The sequence below is a fragment of the Pezoporus flaviventris genome, unplaced genomic scaffold (genome assembly GCF_033815535.1).
Source record: "Pezoporus flaviventris isolate CSIRO_AGI_PZ_B2104156 unplaced genomic scaffold, CSIRO_AGI_Pfla_v1 ptg000097l, whole genome shotgun sequence".
Classification (NCBI taxonomy): Eukaryota; Metazoa; Chordata; class Aves; order Psittaciformes; family Psittacidae; genus Pezoporus; species Pezoporus flaviventris.
Window position 1 is genome coordinate 683,728 of NW_026892645.1, and position 20,145 is coordinate 703,872.

A 20,145-nucleotide genomic window follows, 5' to 3' on the forward strand; every position below is an offset into this window, starting at 1 on the left:
GAACGCATTTTTACATAGATTCAAATCTGTTTTGTACTCCCCTGTAGCTGTGTCTGAGGGGCTTCGCCGAGCCCCTGCCACAGGCACCTTCTGCTGGACCACGTTTCCCCAAGCAGTCTCTTGAACAAGGATATATTTTGTCCCCCAGACTGGAGAGCCCGAATATAAAGGATCTACTGGAAAGCTGCCTGTAAAGGTTGTGTTTAACTCCCTAGCATCCCACCTGGGAGTATTGCTGGCACCTGTGAACGGTGCTAGCAGTGATTACACCGGGCTTGGTGTGTCAGTGGTGGTTTGGGGCCAGGATTAGCTGATCTTATAAAGTACAGGGGTGAAACCAAGGCTCCTGCCATGGTGGGGCTGGGTCTGCACCCTTGGGAGGGTTGTGGCCTTGCTTGTGTTGGGTGCAGGGGGGCAGGGGCAAGGGCTGGAGCTGCTGCTGAGAAAAGGAAGTCTTTTCCCTCGTCGAGCTGGGGGAAAAGGAGAAGCCGGGTGGGATCATCAGTGGAAGGAGCTGGTTCCTTTAGAGGTTCCCCCAGTAAAAAAAACATGGTTAGATGCCACGAAGTAGGTGGCAGTGCCTTAACCGTATGCGTGTTGTACAGGCCACAAGGGCCTCTTCCATCCTTATCAAGGGGAGTGCTAACCTTCTCTCCTTTCATACAACACGGCTGGTTGTGGTGCGCCCAGAGGTATTTAAACCCGGAGCAGCATTCCGCCACACCGGATCGTGTGAGGCATGTAATTTTGTTTTCGTCTTCATCAATTTATATCTCTTTATAATCCCGTTGTACAATTTTTACTCTAGGTCTCCGAAGGAGCAAAAAACCCCCAAAAATCCCCTCAAAATCTCACAGAACAGCGCTTTCATGGTGCTCTCTTAATGTATGCATCCTGTCAGCCAATAAGAGCGCAGAGGGCGGATCCTCTTCCATCGCCGCCTGTTGTTGGCGCCGAGCCCCGCCGGCCGCGCGCCCAGCCCAATCAGCGGCCGCGTTGACAGGGACGGGGCACTTCTGGTTCCGCCTCGCTAATGGCGGCCGGAGCCGGAGGACCCCGGTTCGAGTCCTGCGTCCGGCGCGGAGCGGAGCCTGCGGCTGCGAGCGCCGGCGGGGAGCGGGGAAGCGGCGCTGGCGCTGCCGCCCGCAGGGACGGGCTCCAAGCAGGGTTTGCAGCGAGCCCGCCCGATGTGCGCGGGCTTCAGCCGCCGTCCCGAGGGTTTGCGCGCGAGCACGCCTGCTCGGGGTTGGCTGATCCGGTTTTCCCAGGGCGGGAAGGCCGTTTCCTGAGGGGTTCCGGTGCCCCCGCGCTCGGCAGAAGCTCCGGGGTGCGTCACCGCCTTCCCCGGTTCCGGGTGCGCACGCGGGTGAAGGGGCTGCTCTGGTTTCCCCCCCTCTCTACAGGTCCTTGCCTGCTGCTTCCCAGGGGAATAACGGCCAAACGAGCGCGTGCTTCAGTCGGGAGCCGGTGACCTCATTGAGCGATTGAAGGTTGCCTTCCCTCCTCACTGAACGCTGTGATTTCTGCTGGTTTAAAACCAATCCCGTTCCCCCGGTTTATCCCTTCTCCCCGAGGCTCTCGCGCGTTGCTGGGTCACAGCCGGTTCTAATCGCGTTGTTTTGGGGCCAGCGAGGCGCCGCGGGTGGGTTGGGGCACGGGAATCAATGAGCTGCGTTCCCTGGGCTCTGCTCTGGCACGGACAAGGTTGTGCTGCTGCAGGTGAAGTCCCAACGAGCACGTTGGGCTGCATGGGGCCAGGTCCAGGGCCGGGACCGCGGGATCCAGCTGCGCTGGTGCCCGGGACCGGAATGCGGTGCTGCCGGGAGGCGGTCGCTGGATGCGCCGCATAAGCAGCTTATTTTGTCACTTTAATTTTTAATCCCGTGCGTTCGGGTGCGCTCTCCTATTAGTCAGCATTATCCCTCCAAGTCCCATTAGCTCCAGGAGAGCTGGGGCTTTGCCTGTGGGGATGGCAGCACAGGAGCCAACAGGGCTCTGGGTGCCCGGCGTGGCTGTGGGTCAGTGCTGACCCCACGGGTTGGGGCCATCGGGACTAGGTGCTTTATTAAGGCGCTATTTTCATGTATGCAAATGCCTGTGTGGCTTTCACACCCACTTGTGTGCCCTCCAGGTTCTCCCTTTAACGCCAGGGCCGGCTCCAGCGCTGTGCTTTGTCAGAGGATCTCAAGCCTTGGATGCAGAATTAGTTGACTGCTTCTCTTTAATAAAATTACTGCTGCCCTCTTCAAGCAGCTCAGTGTGACACGAGCCGGTGGGTCCGTGCCTGGAGATGAGGCAGCTCCGGGAGGGAACAGAGGGGAAAAAGCCAGTAAAGCCACGCATCTCCCGAAACCCCTGCTGCCTAATCCAACTGAATTAGAGGATTTCCAAGTGGATTTAAAGCTAAATCTTGATTAGGGAGAATTTCTCTCCAAGAGCTGCTGCACAGTAGTATTAATGGGTAAGTGATCATGGGCAGAGGAACTAGGACAGAAATAACGGAGGGGAGCACATACGTGCTCACGGCTCAGCACGGACCGAAAGAATCGGGGAATTTATCCAGGGGAAAAGGGAGAAATTGAGCTTTGACGCAGCAAGACCGGGCGCGGGGTGGGAGCAGCCGCATCCCGGCAGCATCTCCCTGCCTCCTCGTGGGGTTTGTGGGTGAAGGAAGCAGCGTGTGATCAGGCAGAGGGGACATCACCGCTCCCCGGGCACCGTGCTCATCCCAAGCCCTGCTGGAACTCCAGGAACCGAGCCCATGCTTACAGGACACATGCCCGGAGGTGCCCGTGGGATCCTCTCTCTGCTGACCATGGTGTTTGTGCTCCCCAAGGGTAAGTGCTGCTGTGGCGGGTACCCCGTGCTTTGGAGTTATGGCTGTTTGCATCCTCCCTAACCCCTGGTTGGTTGTTGAGGTGTCATTTATCCTCGAGATGCATTTGGGGACATTCCTTGCCAAGCAAGGTAGCTGTGTGTGGTGTGTGTTGGTGGGTTTAGGATGGAGTGAATTCCATGATATTTTGTACAAAACAAAGGCATGGGACAAGTACCCCCTGGGCTCCCCTTCCCTGTCCTGCTCACCCATATCCCGAAAACCCCATGGGACCAGACGAGGCTGGGCCAAGAAGTGCTCAGGGTCACATCCAGAGCAGGGAGAGGTAAGGGCAGTAGTGCGTGCAGCCTGATTTTTGTTGCTGCGAGGCCGGGTTCTGTGTTTGCCCTAAACCCTGTTCACGATGTAAATGAATCACCTTCAAAGGCCTTTTTATTTAAAGCAAGCTGAGGAATGGCTTCATCCCTATTCTGGTACAGGCCAAGCAGTTCCTGGACACGGGGCTGACCCACAGGAAAGGGCTGAGCTGCCGCCAGTACAAGTGTGCAAAGCTCTGGGCACACCAACATCCCTGTCCCGGGGTCACCAACCATTGGGCTGTGGCTGCTCCAAACAAGGATCTCCCTTTGGTTTCGGAGTTGTTTTCCCTCCCTGGCAGACCCTGTGATAAAAGCAGGACCATGCTGGGGAGGAAACCCAAACCACAGCCATGAACCATCCCTCTGGCACAGCTGGAACTGGAGGGGTTGGGTGAAAGGGGCAGGAGCTGTTTCTGAGCGCGGCCGAACCCTGGCTCGGTGGTGGTGTTGGCTGGGAGGTTCCACATCCTCTTTGCAAACCCTGTTTCAAAGCGCCCTTGTTCGCACCATTTGATCCCAGCCCCGATCCCCTCTAATCCCTGATTTCGCACTGACCTCTAGTGGGAGATGCTTTTATCATTTTGAGGCCCTGTGGGTGAGCGAGCGCCGGCGGCTCCGGGCTGCGCTCAGTGCTTAATGCGACTTGGCAAGGCAGAGAGCGCTGTGAAGCCGCCGTTGGAGAGCAGCTGGGAAGGAGCTCAAGTATTTTCCCCCCTGGAAAAACACAGTTGCGTTTCCTGTGCTTCTTGTTCAGTGTCCGGGCTCCAGTGCTATGGCTGCAACATCATCGTTGGCACCAAGAACGTGGACAAGGGGTGCTCCCACCCGGAGGTCATCACCTGCTCCCGCTCCCACCAGGGCTTCAAGCACCGCTTCTGCATTAAGACGGAGAGCGGTGAGTGCGGTGCAGGGGCTCCACCGCATCCTGGAGCCATGGGCCCGGGGCAGGGCTGGGTGTGCCCCTGACGCCCCGCTCTGTGCTTGCCTTGCAGTGGTCCTGGGCACCCCGCTGACCAGCGGCTGCGCCACGTCCCGCCACTGCCAGCAGCAGGAGCTGCCGGGGGTGCGCATCCACTGCTGCGACACCGACCTCTGCAACGGCTCCCCCGCCGCCCCGCGCCCGCTCCCCGGCCTCCTGCTGCCCTGTGTCCTCGCTGCCCTGCTCCTGTCCTGAGCCCTGGGGTGCGGGGAACCCTCGGGGAAGTTGGGCAGGACCCCTCCGTCTCCCCTCACCTCAGTACACAGTGCCGAATGCTTTGCCCTGCCAAGGTTTCGGTGATGCCATGGTGGTGTCCTGGCAAGGATGGGGGGCGTTTATCCAAGCTCAGGGGACTGGGGATGGCCGCGCTAGGGGGTTCTGCCCATGTCCCATGGGGTGATGGGAGAGAGGTCAAGCACAGCTCTTCCCATGAGCTCTTCCCATCCTGAGCTGCCCTGGGGAGCCTCGGTGTGCAGAGCTGGAGCATCCTCATGGCTCAGCCTCTGCAGGGGTGGGTGGGCAATGGGCTGGGGACCAGCCCCTGTGCAGTGAACATTTGTACCAGACGTTCTCCCAAGCAAAGGGGCCAAGGGGAGACTTAACAGAGAAATCTCCCCCCGCACGCATCGGAGCTGAGTGGCTCGTTCAAGGTCATCGCGGGGGTTTGTGGTAGAGCTGGGAATTAAATGCATATGTCTGAAGAGCCAGGCTTGTGCTTTTATCACCAGGGAAACGGCATAAACCTCAGTGGTGAGAAACGGAGGAAATATTTTTATTCTAAGTTGTTTTTTTTCCTTTAGTTAAAAAAGAAATAACGCCAAAGACCTTTTCTGTGCAAAACATCAGCTTTTGATGACATTTATCAGGTGCGTGTCAGAAAACAAGGCAAAACTCTACCAAAAATATTATCTGAGGCACCTTCCCAGCAGAAGCTCCTTGGGGCTGGTACAAAACAAGTTCAGGTTCTGAAGATTCAAAATAAAAGGAGCTCAGCAAACAACTCCTGTGGAAATGACAAGAACAGCAGCACGAGCCGATCCCCCCTGCTCCCCTTAAACCCGCCCGAGGATTTTCAGGGGAGCAAGAACCATTCCCTTGGCAGCAGCAGTTATTCTCACTACAGGTTATTCCTCTGCCCCAGTGAGTGCTGAGCTCCGGCAGCAAAACCTCCACAGCATCAGCACGCTCCATAAACATCCCCGTTTTGTGGCTGGGGATGGGGACGGGCTCCCAGCCTGGGGACAGAGCTGGTGGCCGGGGGTGCTGGTGTGGCGTGGGCCAGCTTGCCATGCAGCAGCAGCCTGGGTACAAGCGAGGGGTGAGGAGCTGCTGCAGTGCCCTCCATCAGTCACCTCCATCACGGTCCCCTCCATCTCAGTCTCCCCCACGGGTCCCCTTGCCACGGTCCCCTCGCCGCGGTCCCAGCCATGCAGGTGATGCTGCTGGCCCCGCTCTGCCCCCCTCTCCCGGCCGGGATCATCCATCTCTCGCTGTGTAAGGGCCTGTTGCAATTAAGGAGGCTGAAGTGCTCCTGAACTCTTTAACCTTTGCCCTGGGATTGCTCCTTTTGCCCCGCGGCTGTGGATCAGCTCCATTGCACTTTCCAAACAGCGCCTGCTACTTAGCTGACGTTTCTTTCTCCTGCTGGATCCTATTAGCACCCTGAGGTTGAAAATGCTACTTTGGAGTGTTGTAAGGAATGTGATTTATACTGGAAAGTAGCAGCAATCTATCTTTCCCTATACACACACTACACATGAGGCTGGAGAGCTAAATCCACATCGCCTGAACAAACAGCAACTGGGATAATTGCTGAGGAGGCTTCAGACACAGAGTGGGAGAGGAGACCCAGAGGGCTGTGCTGGGAACCCATCCCCACACCAGCACAAACTGGTGCTGGGTGCTGCTGCTTTCCAAGTGGTGCTGGCTGGGGACTGTTTGCATGGTCTCTGGTGGGGGGGCCCATTGTGTTGTTCTGCACCCTTTTCTTTGCCTGTTGGTCTTGTGTTAAGAGAAGACCAGAAAGAACAGTGTTTGCACTAGTTTGCCTGTGTGTAAGTACATGTAGAGGCAGCAATACGTATGGGAGGCCAATGAAGATGAGGATTGAACGGTGCCTGAAGGGGGACTGATTACCCTTTATCAGATAGGACGGACACACCACCCAGGCTCCTTGCTGGGACACGGGGTTGAAATCTCTGCAGTGTCAAATCTCCTCCTCCTTAAGCAAAGAGACTTTGCAGAGCGTTTGTGTGAATGCTCAGGGTAAGCCCCGGAGACCGAAACGGTCCCAGCTTCATGTGGGCGCTGCGAGTCCCACCCACGGGGTTAAAACGAGCCCCAAGCCCAGAACCGCAGGAGCTGACATTTACCGGAGCTGCCTCCCCTCCGGAGCTGCTCCCGGGCATCCTCTGGGCGCTCGGACCTGGAGCCACGGTGCTGTTGGCTCCCAGGTGCTGTTTTCTGGGAGGAAAACCAGCCACAAATAACACACACACACACACCGCCCCTCACAGCCCCGTGTTAAAAGCCCTTTTCTAACAGCCTCGGTAGCCGAAGCGTTGCCGTTGTTTCGGTCTCCAGTGAGTGCTCCCCTGAAAACGTTTCCAGCTCGGAGCAGGCTCTGACATTCTGCCCAGACCCAGGAGAGGGAACAACACGGGCTCAGAAATGCTGCCGCGAGGCACAGATCCTTCTTCTTTCCGGAAAGGCACGCGCAGGATCTCACATCCTGTGGCTGCATCCCCGCAGAGAGGGGCAACACCCCAAGGTGGGGATGCCTCGGGGTCCGCGGGAGGCAGAGCAGGCCCCACTCCGCACCCAGGCTCTGGGGTCGCTTTCGTGCCTTTACTGAGCCTTTCCCTCGCGAGCAGCAAAACCATTTTCTTCCTCAGAAAGACGCGCTCCGTGCTCTGCGTGCCCGAGTGCCGCCGGCTGCACAGCCCCGCTCCCAGCGCGCCGGCTGCCGGCACATGGGCCAGGCCCTGGGCATCAACGACAGGAAGAGCGGTGGTGCTAATCCCCCTTCAGCCTTTCCATGGAACAGACTGGTTTGGGTTGAAGGGACCTTAAAGCTCCTCCAGCTCCAACCCCTGCCACGGGCAGGGACCCCTTCCACTGGAGCAGCTTGCTCCAAGCCCTGTGTCCAACCTGGCCTTGAGCACTGCCAGGGATGGGGCAGCCGCAGCTTCTCTGGGCACCCTGTGCTGGTTTCTCTCCCTGGGCTCAGACACTCCTCAGGCTGGGAAAGGGCCGTGTTTACTCAAGAACAGCGTGGGGTTAGAGCTGGGTAAGTCCTTGTGCAGCTGCTGCAGAGGGGCAGGGAGGACCAGCAAGCAGCTCCCCCACAGTCAGCGCTGGGCACGCTGTGCTATCCCGGCTCCAGAAGCCCGCGTTGTCCAGAGGTTCCGAGGGTGGGATTTAGGATGTCTCTTGTCTGCACCCCTCCCGTGGAGAGACAAGCAGAGGAGCAGCATGTGTGGGACACCCGTGAGGCTGCAGTGGGGCTGGTGGGGACACCCCCTGCCCGAGGGGCTGCTTCAGCCCCATCCGTTTCACAAAGCAGAGCAGGAGTGGTGCCAGCCTCATTGACACAGACCGTGAACTGGGTCATGCTGCCCATTCCCCTCCCAGCACAGAGCTCTCCTCATGCCCGGACGCACAGGGAGCGCGTTGCCTGGGGGATGCGCAGGGCACAGCATCCTCAGCGCCCCGGGAGCTGCACACAAATGAGCCCAGAGACCCAAAGAAATGCAGCTCCTCCCTAGGACGAGTGCCAGGGCTGCCCTCTGCCAAGGGCTGGGCATCGGGGATTGAATGGAGCGAGAAGCAGGGATGCTCGTTGGGTTTAATAGCCTCATGGCAGTGCTGGAGCCGGGGATGTGCCTGACCTACATAGAGCCCAGAGCTCGCCAGCACCACTGAGCCACTGGCAGGAGAGCAAAGGGTGGAGGGGGAGGCCCTGCTCCACAGCACCTGACCAGCATCACCCCACTCAGCACCAGCCAGGATGGAGCCGTTCGAGCAGGTTCTCCTCTGTGCTGGGCACCACGTGCATCCCGCAGCTCATCCCTGTGTGTCCCCTCCATGCTCCACACCCCCAGCACAGATCAGCCGGCCCCATGGATGTGTTCTGTGGGGTTCTCCAGTGGATTCCGTGACCTTCCTCCTGGCAGTCTGGTTTATCCAGCCCAGCAACACACCCTGAAGCCTTTCCTCAGACTCCGTTGTTTCAGCATCTCACAGCCTTGGGCCACTCACTGACCCCACAGGTTCTGCTGCAAAGGATGGAGATTTCTGCCATAATTTGCTCTTTTCTGTCCTTCAGAGGAGGTGGCTGGGGGGCAGCAGGAACATGAAGGCAAACAAAGGAGGGGAAGGCACCTGGAGCCCAGACTTTATCTCTGGTGGTGATTACAGGGCTCGTTAAACAGAAAACCAGGCCCTGGTGTGGAATAAGGAGAAACAGGACAAGTGTGGAGGTGGGCAGAGCCCGGCATCGGCTCTTCCCCCCGGCGGCCCCAGCTTCACACGGCAGAAATGAATCACAGGAGAGCACTGCCGGAGCCTCAAACCCCAACTGCTCCGGTACGAGGGAAGCACCAGGGGCTCCGCTCCCACCCTGGGCAGTGGGCGGCTCATCAGCAAATACGGGAGAATCCCATCGGTGACGGGATCAGCGTGGAGGGGGGGCGGCCGTGTGGGCTCAGAGGGGCTCGGGGGACTCTGGGCGTGTGGGGGGGCTGCTGGGGGTCTCCCCACAGGATCCTCCTGGAACCCAGGTGGGAGATGCCTTTCCCATCAAACAGCTCTCCCTCTCCGGTGAGTGTGGGGTTGGTTGGATGCAGTGGATGTAGGATGGCTCAGGGTGTCCATTGCCCCCTGAGGTCACTGGGCTGGGGATGGTTACTGTGAGCAGAGAGAGGTTGTGCCCTGAGTGCATGGGCAGGCTCCATCCCTGGAGGGATGGGGGGGCTGGAGCCCATTCAAACCATGCCCTGTTCCCACCTCAGGCCTCCCCCAGTCATCCCAGTATCACCTCAGTGGGTAAATGGAGGCCATGGGGTCTGGCACTGCATTGGTGCCAGCAGGAACTGCTGTTTCCAGACTGGTAAATTCAGCCTCAGGAGAGCCCCGGGAGGAAATGAAAAGCTCATTTGGTGATGGCAAGTGGGGCTCTCCGAGGGTTGCAGCAGCCCAGGCCAGGGGTCCTGATCCTGCTGCTGACCCCAGGGCATACCCTGTGCCCCACAGCGCATCCCCAGCCCCATAGATCCCTCACACAAGGGTTTTCTGAGCCCCAGTCCCTTGCTGCTCCTGGCTTTGGCACCACGCAGAGGTTTTTCCACCAGCACCGATTCCAATTGCGCGTTTCTCAAAAGTCATTAAAGAGAATTCCCGTGAAATGATCTTCATTTCCCGCCCCTCCTCTCCTCCAGACGGAGGAGATCAATTGGAAACTGCAAACATCTTCCAAGGGCCCGGGGCAAACCCAGTGTCAAACAAATGCGCCTCTTCCCCAGCTGCCGTGGCAGGGACCCTCCTCCCGCTCCGAGCATCCCCCCGGCGCGGGGCCGTTTGCAGCCTCCGGAGGAGCTCAGGTTTGGGAACCTTTGATGTTCTCTCCCTCCTTTGAGGAAGGGAAAGGAAAGCGCCTGAGGAGCGGGAGCTGTCAGAGGCAATAACGTGAAGTCTTACTTTGGGCTGGCAGGAGGAGGGTTCTCTGGCGCGCGGCGTTAACTGCGGGGCTGAAACAGGGAAGCAGGGAGGAACATTAGCAAAGTGATGCAGCCCCCAGGCAGGGAGAGGAAAACCAAACCCCCCAAACCCAGCAACCTGCAACCCAAACCTGGCAATGGCCTCATTCACCTCAAGGCTCTCATCCACTCCTGGGTTAATCGATAGAACAAACCCCGGGGGTCTCACCTCTCCTGGCCCCTTCAGGCTCATCCCAGCCTGATGAGAGCAGGGAGCCCTTTGCAGGGCTGCAGAACCCAGAGCTCCACCAGACCCCAGTGCCAATACCTGCTCGGGGGCAATGATGGAGAGGGAACAACACAGGGGAATTGCTACTTGGCGGAGCAGTGGCTCTGCATCACCTTCCCCCGCTGCTGCTTTTAAGCAGGGCGCAAGAAAACCTCACATAGAGCCCCAAACCCTCTGTGTTACACGGGATCACACATTTACGTGTTCATACACACAGGGTGGTGACAAAGATGTGACAAAGCTTTGGGATTGGAGAAACCAGATTTATTTGCATGGAGCAAAGCCCAAGCCTGGTTTGTGCAGACGCAGGGTGCTGGTGGTGGCAGAGGTGAGCAAGGCAGAGCAGGACGAGCCGTGCGGCTGCCGATGGGCAGCCTGGTTAGACCAGAGCACGGTGGCTCCATTCCCTGGCACCCTCTGACAAGTGAGAAACCTCCAGTGCACGAAGGACACATTCCTGTGCTAATAAAAGCCGCGTTGTCTGGTGGCGGGAGCCTGCAGGATGTTATGGTTGGAATGTTCCTCGGCCCTTGTGTAATTAAAAGCCCCACAGCTGTGGATGGGTGAGAAGCTGTTTTCTGCCCCCAGACACACAGACTTGATGTTTTCTGTGATCTCCACCATGTCACCAGCTCCCCTTTGATGTGTGCACCCGGGCCCACGGCTCTGGGGGGATATTTGCTTGAGCATCGCTCATTAGGTGACCCGGTAGGATGGAGGCAAGATTAACTGCGGAAGGGGAGAGACCGATCCCTGCATCCACATTCATCAGCTTGCTCGGGCTCGGTGGCTGCTGTGGTTGAGCCAAATGCAAAAGTAATAATAGGACAAAGTCAATTCCCTGCAGATTTCAATAATGGATTGGAAAAGGGCAGATTATTTTCCCATTTCATGTGGGGAGGATGGAGACATGGGAAAAATAAGGGCTTGCTGTAACGTTAATAGCTGGCTGTACCATGGCATGCAGTGGATCCCTCCCTATCCCCCCTCCTGCCTTCACAGTTGTACAACATGATGAAACCACTAATTGGTGCTGGTTTCCTTAGGCCAGTCCTGCTCTTGGAGTGGCCGGTGGCAAGTGATGGAGCAGGGTGGCCAGGGCTGCTCAGAGCAGCGATGCTGAACACTGCAATGATGGACCAGCCCTCGGGACTGTGGGGCCTGAGCACAAGCCCTCATGAACTCAGCCCTCCTTGTGCTCAGTCTTCTGACTCAAACCAACCTCCTAAAATCACTGGAAAACGATTTGTTCCTGTTCTCTTCCCGACACCCTCATCCCCATCCCCGCGTTATGTGCTGGAGACAAAAGGCTTTCCCATGGCACAGCTCAGATGCTCCCTGGGAACTCCTTGCCAGTGACCAGGATTTTCCAGGGACTGAAAAAGCTGGAGGCAAAATCCTGCTGCCCGCTACAAGAACATGAGGACACGCTTCATGCCAGCCCTCAGCTGTGCGGGCTCTGGGTCCATGGAGGGCAGCTGGAGCCCACCCCTCTGCCCAGGCTCGGTAACCACTGCGCTGCTGGTGGCTTCAGAGCTGTTGTGTTGGGTTAGATGCAAACCAGCCCCGTGCAGAGGCTGCAGGAGCGGCGCGTCCCCTGCGCGCACCCGGCTGCTGGCTGGGGGAGACACCGGTCCGCAGGTATTGCCCCGAGGGCAGCCCGGAGCAGGGTTGGGTGAGGTGGGTGCTGGGATGGGAGGTGCCGTGGGGCCCGCAGAGCTGCCGGGCAAATGAAGCAATCGTGTTCCCAGGACATGCATAAAAAGAAGTGAAAACCACGATTAATCCATAGCAACAAAAGGAGGCAGCATGGCAACAGCAGCGCCTGCTGCAAAACAAAACAGGGACAGGAGCAGGCGGGGAGGGAGGAAACAAAAACCCACTGGGTCCTTCAGGGCTTTCCAAGGCAAAGGGGGATGCTGCAGTCCAGGTCGGTGGGATGGGTACATGGATGGGTGCTGGTGTGAGGGGCACCGGCCTGTGCACAGCTCCGTGCTCCTGAGCATCCCATGGTGCCTGGTTTGGCCTCCGGAGCTGGGAAGGGGCTGCAGGAAGGCAGTGGCCATGGCACAAGGGGATAGGGATGGGGATGGTGGTTCCCAGGCTGTCCTTAGGGCAGGTCTGGCCATTGTGCTTCTCTGGGGGCACCTGAGCCTATGCTAGGGCTGGGGAAGGTCCCAGCTCCTGGTGATGGATCAGCAGCAGAGCTGGGCTGGAGCTGGGGACACCAAGCCCATCCTGGTTTGGGGGTTTTCTCTAAATGCTGTAGTGAAAATGAAACCCCAAGTGGGCAGCGCAGGAGGAGCCTTCCCCATAGCACCTCACAGTCCCTTCACGAGGATGAGCTGCTCATGGCTGCTGGCACAGCCTTGTATTCCTTAGGACTGATGGACTGGATTAAATCCAGGAGCAGAGCTCCCTGGGGCACCCTGCTGCACTCCCACCCTCCAAAATGATGCTTTCAGCTCGGATGAGGGTGAACCCCTCAGGAAACAAAACTGGGATAAAGTCAGCATGAAACCAAGGCTCAGCCCCTGTTCTGAACCCAGGTAAAGCTCTGCCGTGGGCGCGTGGGAAGAGCGTGATGGAAATAAGCCATAATGGGTGCTAATTTGAAGTGGCATGTTTGTGAGTCAGGGGAGAGGGAGGAGTGGGCAGGAGGCACTATGTGAGGGTGAGGATGAGGAGTTCTGCTGCATCTCCCATGTGCTGAGCGGGGCCATGGCGCTGCTGGGGCTTGGATCGGGAAGAGGAAAGGGACCTGCATGGGGAGCAGAGAGGGGATTGCCCAGAGCTCAGTTACAGGCACTTTGGCTTTATCAGAACCCCCGTTCGAGGTGAGGAGGAGGTTTTCCACTCTGTGAGAGCCAAAGCAAATACAATGAAACTTAATTAAATGCTCGCCTGCTAAAGTAATAATTTTCTTATGAACTGAGGAAGGTGAAGCACAATGAGATGGACCTGATAAAGGAACAATGGTTCCCAGTGTGCCTGGCAGCAGGCACATGTAAGAGGCAGGATTCTGGGGGGAAGGTTCTCCCCTTTTTACCTCACACAGCTCTGGGTGTTGGATGCTCCCCACGGAGCCAAAGCCCTCATGCAGGGCCTGTCTCCATCACTAAACATGAACGTCCAGTCCTGTGCTGCTCTGTATGGTCAGCTCAGGGCATGGGGCTGTCTGGATTACCGGTGGTGAGTGGTGATGTCTGGAGGGAAAAGAAGAAAAGGGGGAGGAAATCCATGAATAACTGCCATTTTAATGGTGTTCTTGCTTGCTGGTGCTGGGAGATGGGTGACACCTCATCTGCTGGGCCTGGGGCCACTGCTGCATGCTGAGAGCTGCTCCGGGGGGTTCTACACAGAGAAAAACCTCATCTGGGAGGGAGCCAAGTGAGGAGTGAATGGTAATACCATCATCACCATTATCATCATCTGAGGGGCCCGGGAGAGTTGTTTCAAGAAGCAGAGATGGAAAATGAAAAGAAACCCAAGAGGTGTTGACCCGTGCACCTGCGGGACTGGCTGCCTGGTGGGTGGAGCATGCCTTGCACACGTATGTGCACTGCTTGCACATGCCTTGCACATGTGTATGCACCCTGAGCACAGCCCCAGCACTCGCTCCTGCAGCCTCAGAGGCCAGGCAGGGATTTCTTCTGGCAGCTTCTCCATACGTGTTATTTCCATTCATAAGGAGAAGGATCAAGGGAGGTAGTCGATGGCTTTCACTTTGCGAGGGCTGCCCCCAGCAGCACCATTGGGCTCACCCAGCTCTGCCCCACTCCCTGGCCGTGGGCCTTCAGCATCTTTCAGCACCAAGGAAGGAGCTGCTGCTTTCCAGCTCTCTCGGGCTGTGACAGGGGCCGGGCACCAGCAAAATGGGAGAATAAGGAGCAATTTGGAGCTTGTCTCGCTTTTCATTCAGCACTGCCAGCTCCAGTCAGGGCATTTCACTTCTAGGGTTTGACTTTGGGGTGCATAGACTCAAACCTTACACTGAGGCCTCAAACCATGGGGGAAAGGTTAAGCCAAACTCCTGGTTTTCCATTCTTTTAATGAATGTATCATTTTAAAAAGTTCATTTTCCCAGCCTTCTCCAATGCAGATATTGCCTTTCTCTCAAAAAAAACTCCAAACCCAGGAACCAAAAGACTGAGTTTGGACCCTTCCTTATTTGGCATCGGCTCTTTTAGACACGTTGGGCATTACTTCATGGCTGAAATTACAGAAATAACCCCCCTAATAAAACAGAAACTAATAACTTTCACCCTCTTTGTCTTTGGATGGGCATCGGGAACGGCTGAGCCTGTACAATAATTACACTGTGTGCACAGCAAAAAACGTTCTTGCCTCCTGCCATTCCCAGCCCTTCCCTGCCAAAGGAAAAAGAAAAGTTGGCAATAAATTTTAAACAGTTTTATTTACCTTGAACTACTCAGCCAAGAATGCACATTATTTAGGGACTGGAATAAAAAGCCATTCACTCTGGTTCAATTGGCCATTTAGTTCAATTTGTGTGTGTTACTGCAGGTAATTACTATGGTAATAATGTACTGTAATCTGCACTGATTTGGGACTTGTCCTGTTTCTGTATTAATAATAAGTGCCATATATGTACTAATTACCAGTTTGTTACCATGGTTATTTGCGTAGATGCCGTGTTAATGATACCCTGGAAACATAAAGCAATCACATTTTTGAATTAAATCTTTGTGGTCTCTTTAGTGCTAAAAGCCCAATTCACATAAAATAATGATGAAGAAAATGAGCTCATCGCGGCCGCCTCGGCAGCGCCGCTGATTGTGCTCGGCACAAACGCACCGGCCCGGCCGGGGAGCCAGAGCCTCCCAAACATTTTCCATGGTTGCTAGGAAACTTCCCGGTGACATCAGTGGCAGGAACACGCGGTGCCAGGCTGTCATGCACACGTATTTATAGAGCACGCGGCGCGGGGATGCTGCAGCCAGAGGTGTAAAACTGCTGGGGCCCTGCCAGCGAGAGGAGTGAAGCAGGAGCCACCCCTCCGCTCCCGGCGAACCCTTTGTCCCTGGAAGGAGCCAGGAGCCAGCCCGCAGACGTCCATCTTTTAGGCTCATCTAAAGCCAGGAGGGACCTCTGCTTCCCCGCCCCGGCAGTAACCTCTCCGCAGGTCCTGCGCTGGCTCGTGCCTCTCCCCCCTTCAAACCGAGCTGCGCAGCCCACCCTGGGGGATGATTTGTGCACTGAAGGGCCGGGGCTGCTGCTGCTGCCGCCGGTGTCACCGCGCGGGTGCGGGACCATGAGCAGGGTTTGTCCCTGTGAGGGTTCTGGCTGCAGTTTGCCGTCCGGCCTGTCCTGCAGGCGCGGCTGCTCCCGCTCGGCAGCTCCCTCGCTGGCCATGCTGGATCTGCGTTACCATTAAAAACAGTTTATTGGCAACAGAACCGTTCCCTTTTCCCTGATCGCGCAGTAAACAATGGGTCCTTCCTACCCCAGCGTTAATGGCAATCCCTTAACCAGATGAGCCTGGTGCAGGGGCTGGGGAAAGCTGGAACCCTGAAGCTGTGTGTCCCTGCAGACAGCAGGGAGTGAAGCAGGGAAACCTCCAGGTCCCAGCCCTAAATCAGGTGTGACCTGTGCTGCTGTGGGTGATGCCCTGTGCATCTCCAGCCTGTGCAGCTCCATAGGGAGCAGCAGGAGTGGAAGCTGCAGGAAGCAGCAGGGTTTGGGCACTCTGGGTTAGCTGAAGGATGGAGCTGGAGGTCTCTTTTACCGGCAGGGTTTGTCCAGGAGATGAGCAAGGAGGTGGGAATCCTGGTGATGCTGCTTGAGAGAAGCCGGTGTCCCGGACTGCGGGCACCTGGAAGGACCTGCAGCCGCTGTGATACCGGCCAGAATCCCTGGGAAAATCCCAACACCCGTCTGCCAAGTGAGTCTGTGACCCTCAGCCTGTCCGGAGGGGCTGAGGCACCCCCTGGAAAATGCCCCCAGCTTCCCCCAACGAGGGGCTGCTGGACCACACTGCGATGGGAGCGGGGTCTCTCCGTTATCCCCCTTGCTCTGGCGTTTCCCTGCTGGAGACCCAGCCCTGTGCAGCGCACGCTGTGTCATTTGAAAAGGTACTTAATGCTCTTTATTATCTGGTCATTATTTTTCCACTGAAGCCTGAGATAAGCAAAGCATAAATCAAACCAGAACAGGAGCCACTTGGAGCAGGTAAAGGATGGAAAAGATCTTAATCAGTGAATCTGGGCAGGAGAAGCCAAAAGAGGGAGAGGGAGGGAGGAAAGGGGGCTGAGGAACAAAGAAAGGGGGAGAAACACCACTTGTTGTTTGTGGGATGAAGACAAATGTTTCCAAAGCCACATTTTCCACATGACACCCAGTAAAAGGCCTTGGTTTGATTATTAATCACAGGGCGGCCTCCATTCATCACTCCATCCCTCCGTGCCTCCTGAGCTGTTTGATGTGCTGTCCTCCGCTCCCCCATCCCACATCCCCCACCCCACGAGGCTCAGACAGGGGAAAGCCCAGGAAGTTATTCCGATAAAGAGAATGCAATCAAATAAATAGAGGAGGAAATAAGACTTGGGAAAGCTGCTGCTGCGCTGGTTGGATCCCTGCCTCCGGAGGCTTCTGGAGAGCTGCTGACACTGAGAGCCTCTTCTGAAATGGATGGACTTTGCCTCTTGCCTTATACATCTGTTTAATGACCTCTCCTTGAAGGCACTTGACATGTGATTTATGGGATATAAATTCCACCTCTTTGCTTCGGTGTTGCAGTCTCTGCGTTCCCCAAAGTGGGAGCATCTCACCCCATGGGGAAGCTGTCCCTGCAGCCCCTGCCCTCCTGCACATCCAGCCTCTATCCTCCAGCCCTTCCTCTGAAACACAACAAAACAACCACCAAAAAAGCCCCCGGAAGACCTCTAAAAATGTGTTTTTTCCTCTTTAAACGAAAACTGCTGCTGACACAGCGATTGCCACGGTCAAGGCTGAGGGTGCTTTTCTGCAAAAGCAAACAGCAGCATCCCAGCTGATTTCCTGCAAATAACAATTAGAAAAGCATATAAATAAATAAGTCCTTAATTCCTTTCCTGGCATCCGTAGCTTCTAATTCATAAATTCATCAGGACTTTCCCAGGATGTCAGTTTTGGCAAATGAGCCCAGAGTTGCTTCATGCTAATGGAGCGGTGGGCTGCCTGACCTCAGGAAATAGAGAGGCCAAACATGAAAAACCAGAGCTGGGTTCAAGGCTGGGGCTGTGAACCCCAGGTTGGAGGCTGAGGTCGGGAGCGGGTCAGGGAAGCATTGTGTGTGCGAGTGTGTGTGTGTGAGTGTGCGAGGCTGCGGCGCTGGTTTCTATTTAAACCCTTTCATGCCGCTGCCAGGGACCTCTGGCCATTGTGTGCCGGAGCAGCCGCCTATTGAGGAACGCGCCTCGAAGCTCCTGGCTGCGGGAATGGGGAGAGATTGGAAACAGTCACTCTTACGCGGTACAAGCCAAACCCTCCCCTACCTTGGGAGCGGAGGGAGGGGAGCTCTGCCTGGCTCTTTTCAGCACTAACACAGATGGATTTGCTTTGGCATTTAAGGGTGATGGATGTGCCAGGTGCTATTCATTAGAAATGATTTGTTGAGGCCAGCGCAGCTCGCCGGCCCATTAGGACGCATTTACTCCGCAGGTTGGTAATGATGGGTGTGCTTAATAGTTCCTAAGTATCAGAAGGCATTAAAAAGCCCTGGAAGAGGCGGCCATCAATATTTACAGCTTCGCTTTGTTGGGGGAGGAAGCCGGTACATGTGCCTGGATGGGGTGTCCGCTCCGGTCCCTGCTTGCGGTGGGTGATGGCACAGGGAAGGCTGGAATCCTTGAAGCATCCGAGTGATGCAGCAGAAGCTTGTTCAGCTCTGGAGGGGGAGGAATTCAGGCACACACTGAGGGCAGAGCCCAGCAGCCCCTGGTCCAGCCCCAGGGTCTTATTGGTGGTGGTCTTATTGGGATTGCCTCTCCCAAGCCTCATGAACCACAATCAGAGGAGGCAGAAGGTCATTCACTGAGGGATGATAGTGGCTATTACGTCCCAATTCCCTTTCCCTGCTCCCCCCTCCCCTGGCCTGGTCTGTGCTGGGATCAGGATCCCGTTAACAGCCTCTGCTGATGGGCAACCATTTACTTAAGTCCCAATTTTTCATTAAAATAGCCCGCTTGGCTATCAAGCATCGCAAGGTCACGGAGCTGCATTGTCTCAGCTTAATACGATGCTATTAAGGCTGGACTATAATGTCCCAGATACAGCAAGTTCAGCAGGGTAAGATCAAGCATTGGGCAAGACTGCAATTTCCTCCTGTCCTGCTGTTATGATCTTATCAAAGCCTGACTGATCTCTATGAAAGAAATCGCACCAGAGAGCATTAAATCCGTGTCCAGGGTTCACAGCCTGGCTCCCTTTGTGTCGCTGCAGCCCCTCTTTGGCAGGGACCAGTGGTAGTTGGGCTGGGCTGGTGCAAGCATCCAGGCTGAGAAGTGGCTGTGAAGTCACGTTTTATCTTCGCAGTTTGTGTTCACAGGTTTTGAAGCCTCATCACTGCTCAACCCCTCACGGTTTGAGTCTCATCTTTTGCATGGCTCAGCATCATGTGCCCTTGCTGTGCCTGTGCCACTGTGCTGGCCTGGGACCCTCTGAGCAGTGGCCATCATGGCTCTGAGCCCTGCTGAGCAACCGTGTTGTTTCTCCCTCACCTAAGACAGATAAGAATAACCCTTTTCTTCCAGCCTTTATCTTCCTACCTGAGCTACAAGTGCCTGCATGCAGTCCCTTTATCTTGCCACGCACTTGCACAGTTCCTAGCACAGCAGGGCCCTGCTCTCGGTCCTTGACGAGACACAGGAAGGCTGGCTAGCAATTATGGAACAGAGGAGGAGGTGGGAAAAGGCAGACTGGAAACTGTCTGGTGGCTTTATTAAGTCATGCAAAGATACGGTGCTTATTGACTCACTGGCATGGATACAACGCGGTGTACGTGTGCCCAGATGGGAGGTTTTCACAGCGAGAAGAAAGCACGTAAACAAAGGCAGGTTTGTGTGCGCCGGCCCTGCCAAGGAGGAAACGTCCCTCCCGGTGTCTCCATGAGAAGGGCTCGCAGAGCAAACAAACGTGTTACTTCATCCAGGCAGGGAGGCCAAGGCCTGGCGAGGTGTGCGGGGAGCCCTGGTGTGGACGGAGCACAGCAGGTACGTGGGTGACACAGTGCATGGGTGCACACATGGCTGCATGGGTCGGTGTTGGCGCCCTGTGCACACGAGGGGACAAAAGGACAGCAGTGGGAAGGGGTTTGCTTGCAGAACAGACCCCCCAGCTCCCCCAAACAAAAAAGAGATGCAAAAGCTATGCTGTGCTGCCATCATTCCCATTTGAGTCAGAGCAGCTTAAAGGATAATTAGTTAATTGAGCAATGGAAGCCATTTCCCTATAGCTATGTGTCAGCTCCTGTTAGCTGCTCTGGAATGCTCACTGAGAATACACAGATACTCTCTGGAGATATCAATCACTTCTTTGCCAGGCTGGGTGCTTCCATCCCTTTGGTGGGCAGGGATCCATCACGGCAGGCAGGGATCCAGGCAGTGATCCGTTACGGCAGGCAGGGATCCATCATGGCACATCAGGCTCCACAAGCACCCATCAGCTGCAATTGTTTTCTAGTGAAAATAGATGTTCAGTATCGATCTCCTCCCTGCAGCGCAGTCTGGGGACCTTCTCCTTAGTTACTCTAATAAAACACAGCTAATTAAATTTGTGCCTTGCTTTCCCAATATTGCATTATCCTAATTACTAATTAAGGAGACCGCATGTAAGGGATAGGCATTATTCCCTGCAAAAGATCCCCTAATGGCCTAAATGACATCTCGTGGAAGGAGGAAATCTTCCAGCAGAGGCCAGGACTGAAGCTCGGGGAGGGATCCCCGGGGGCAACTTAACTAGAGGCTCTTTAACCCTTCAGCTGCTGC

General features: G+C 56.0%; 1 non-coding gene across 1 annotated transcript; it reads right to left on the bottom strand.

Annotated features, from left to right (window-relative positions):
- Window positions 1-541: 541 nt before the first annotated feature.
- On the bottom strand, window positions 542-669 carry LOC133281481 (U6atac minor spliceosomal RNA). The gene has a single exon (XR_009747532.1). It is a non-coding gene; the product is annotated as a U6atac minor spliceosomal RNA (small nuclear RNA).
- Window positions 670-20,145: the final 19,476 nt, after the last annotated feature.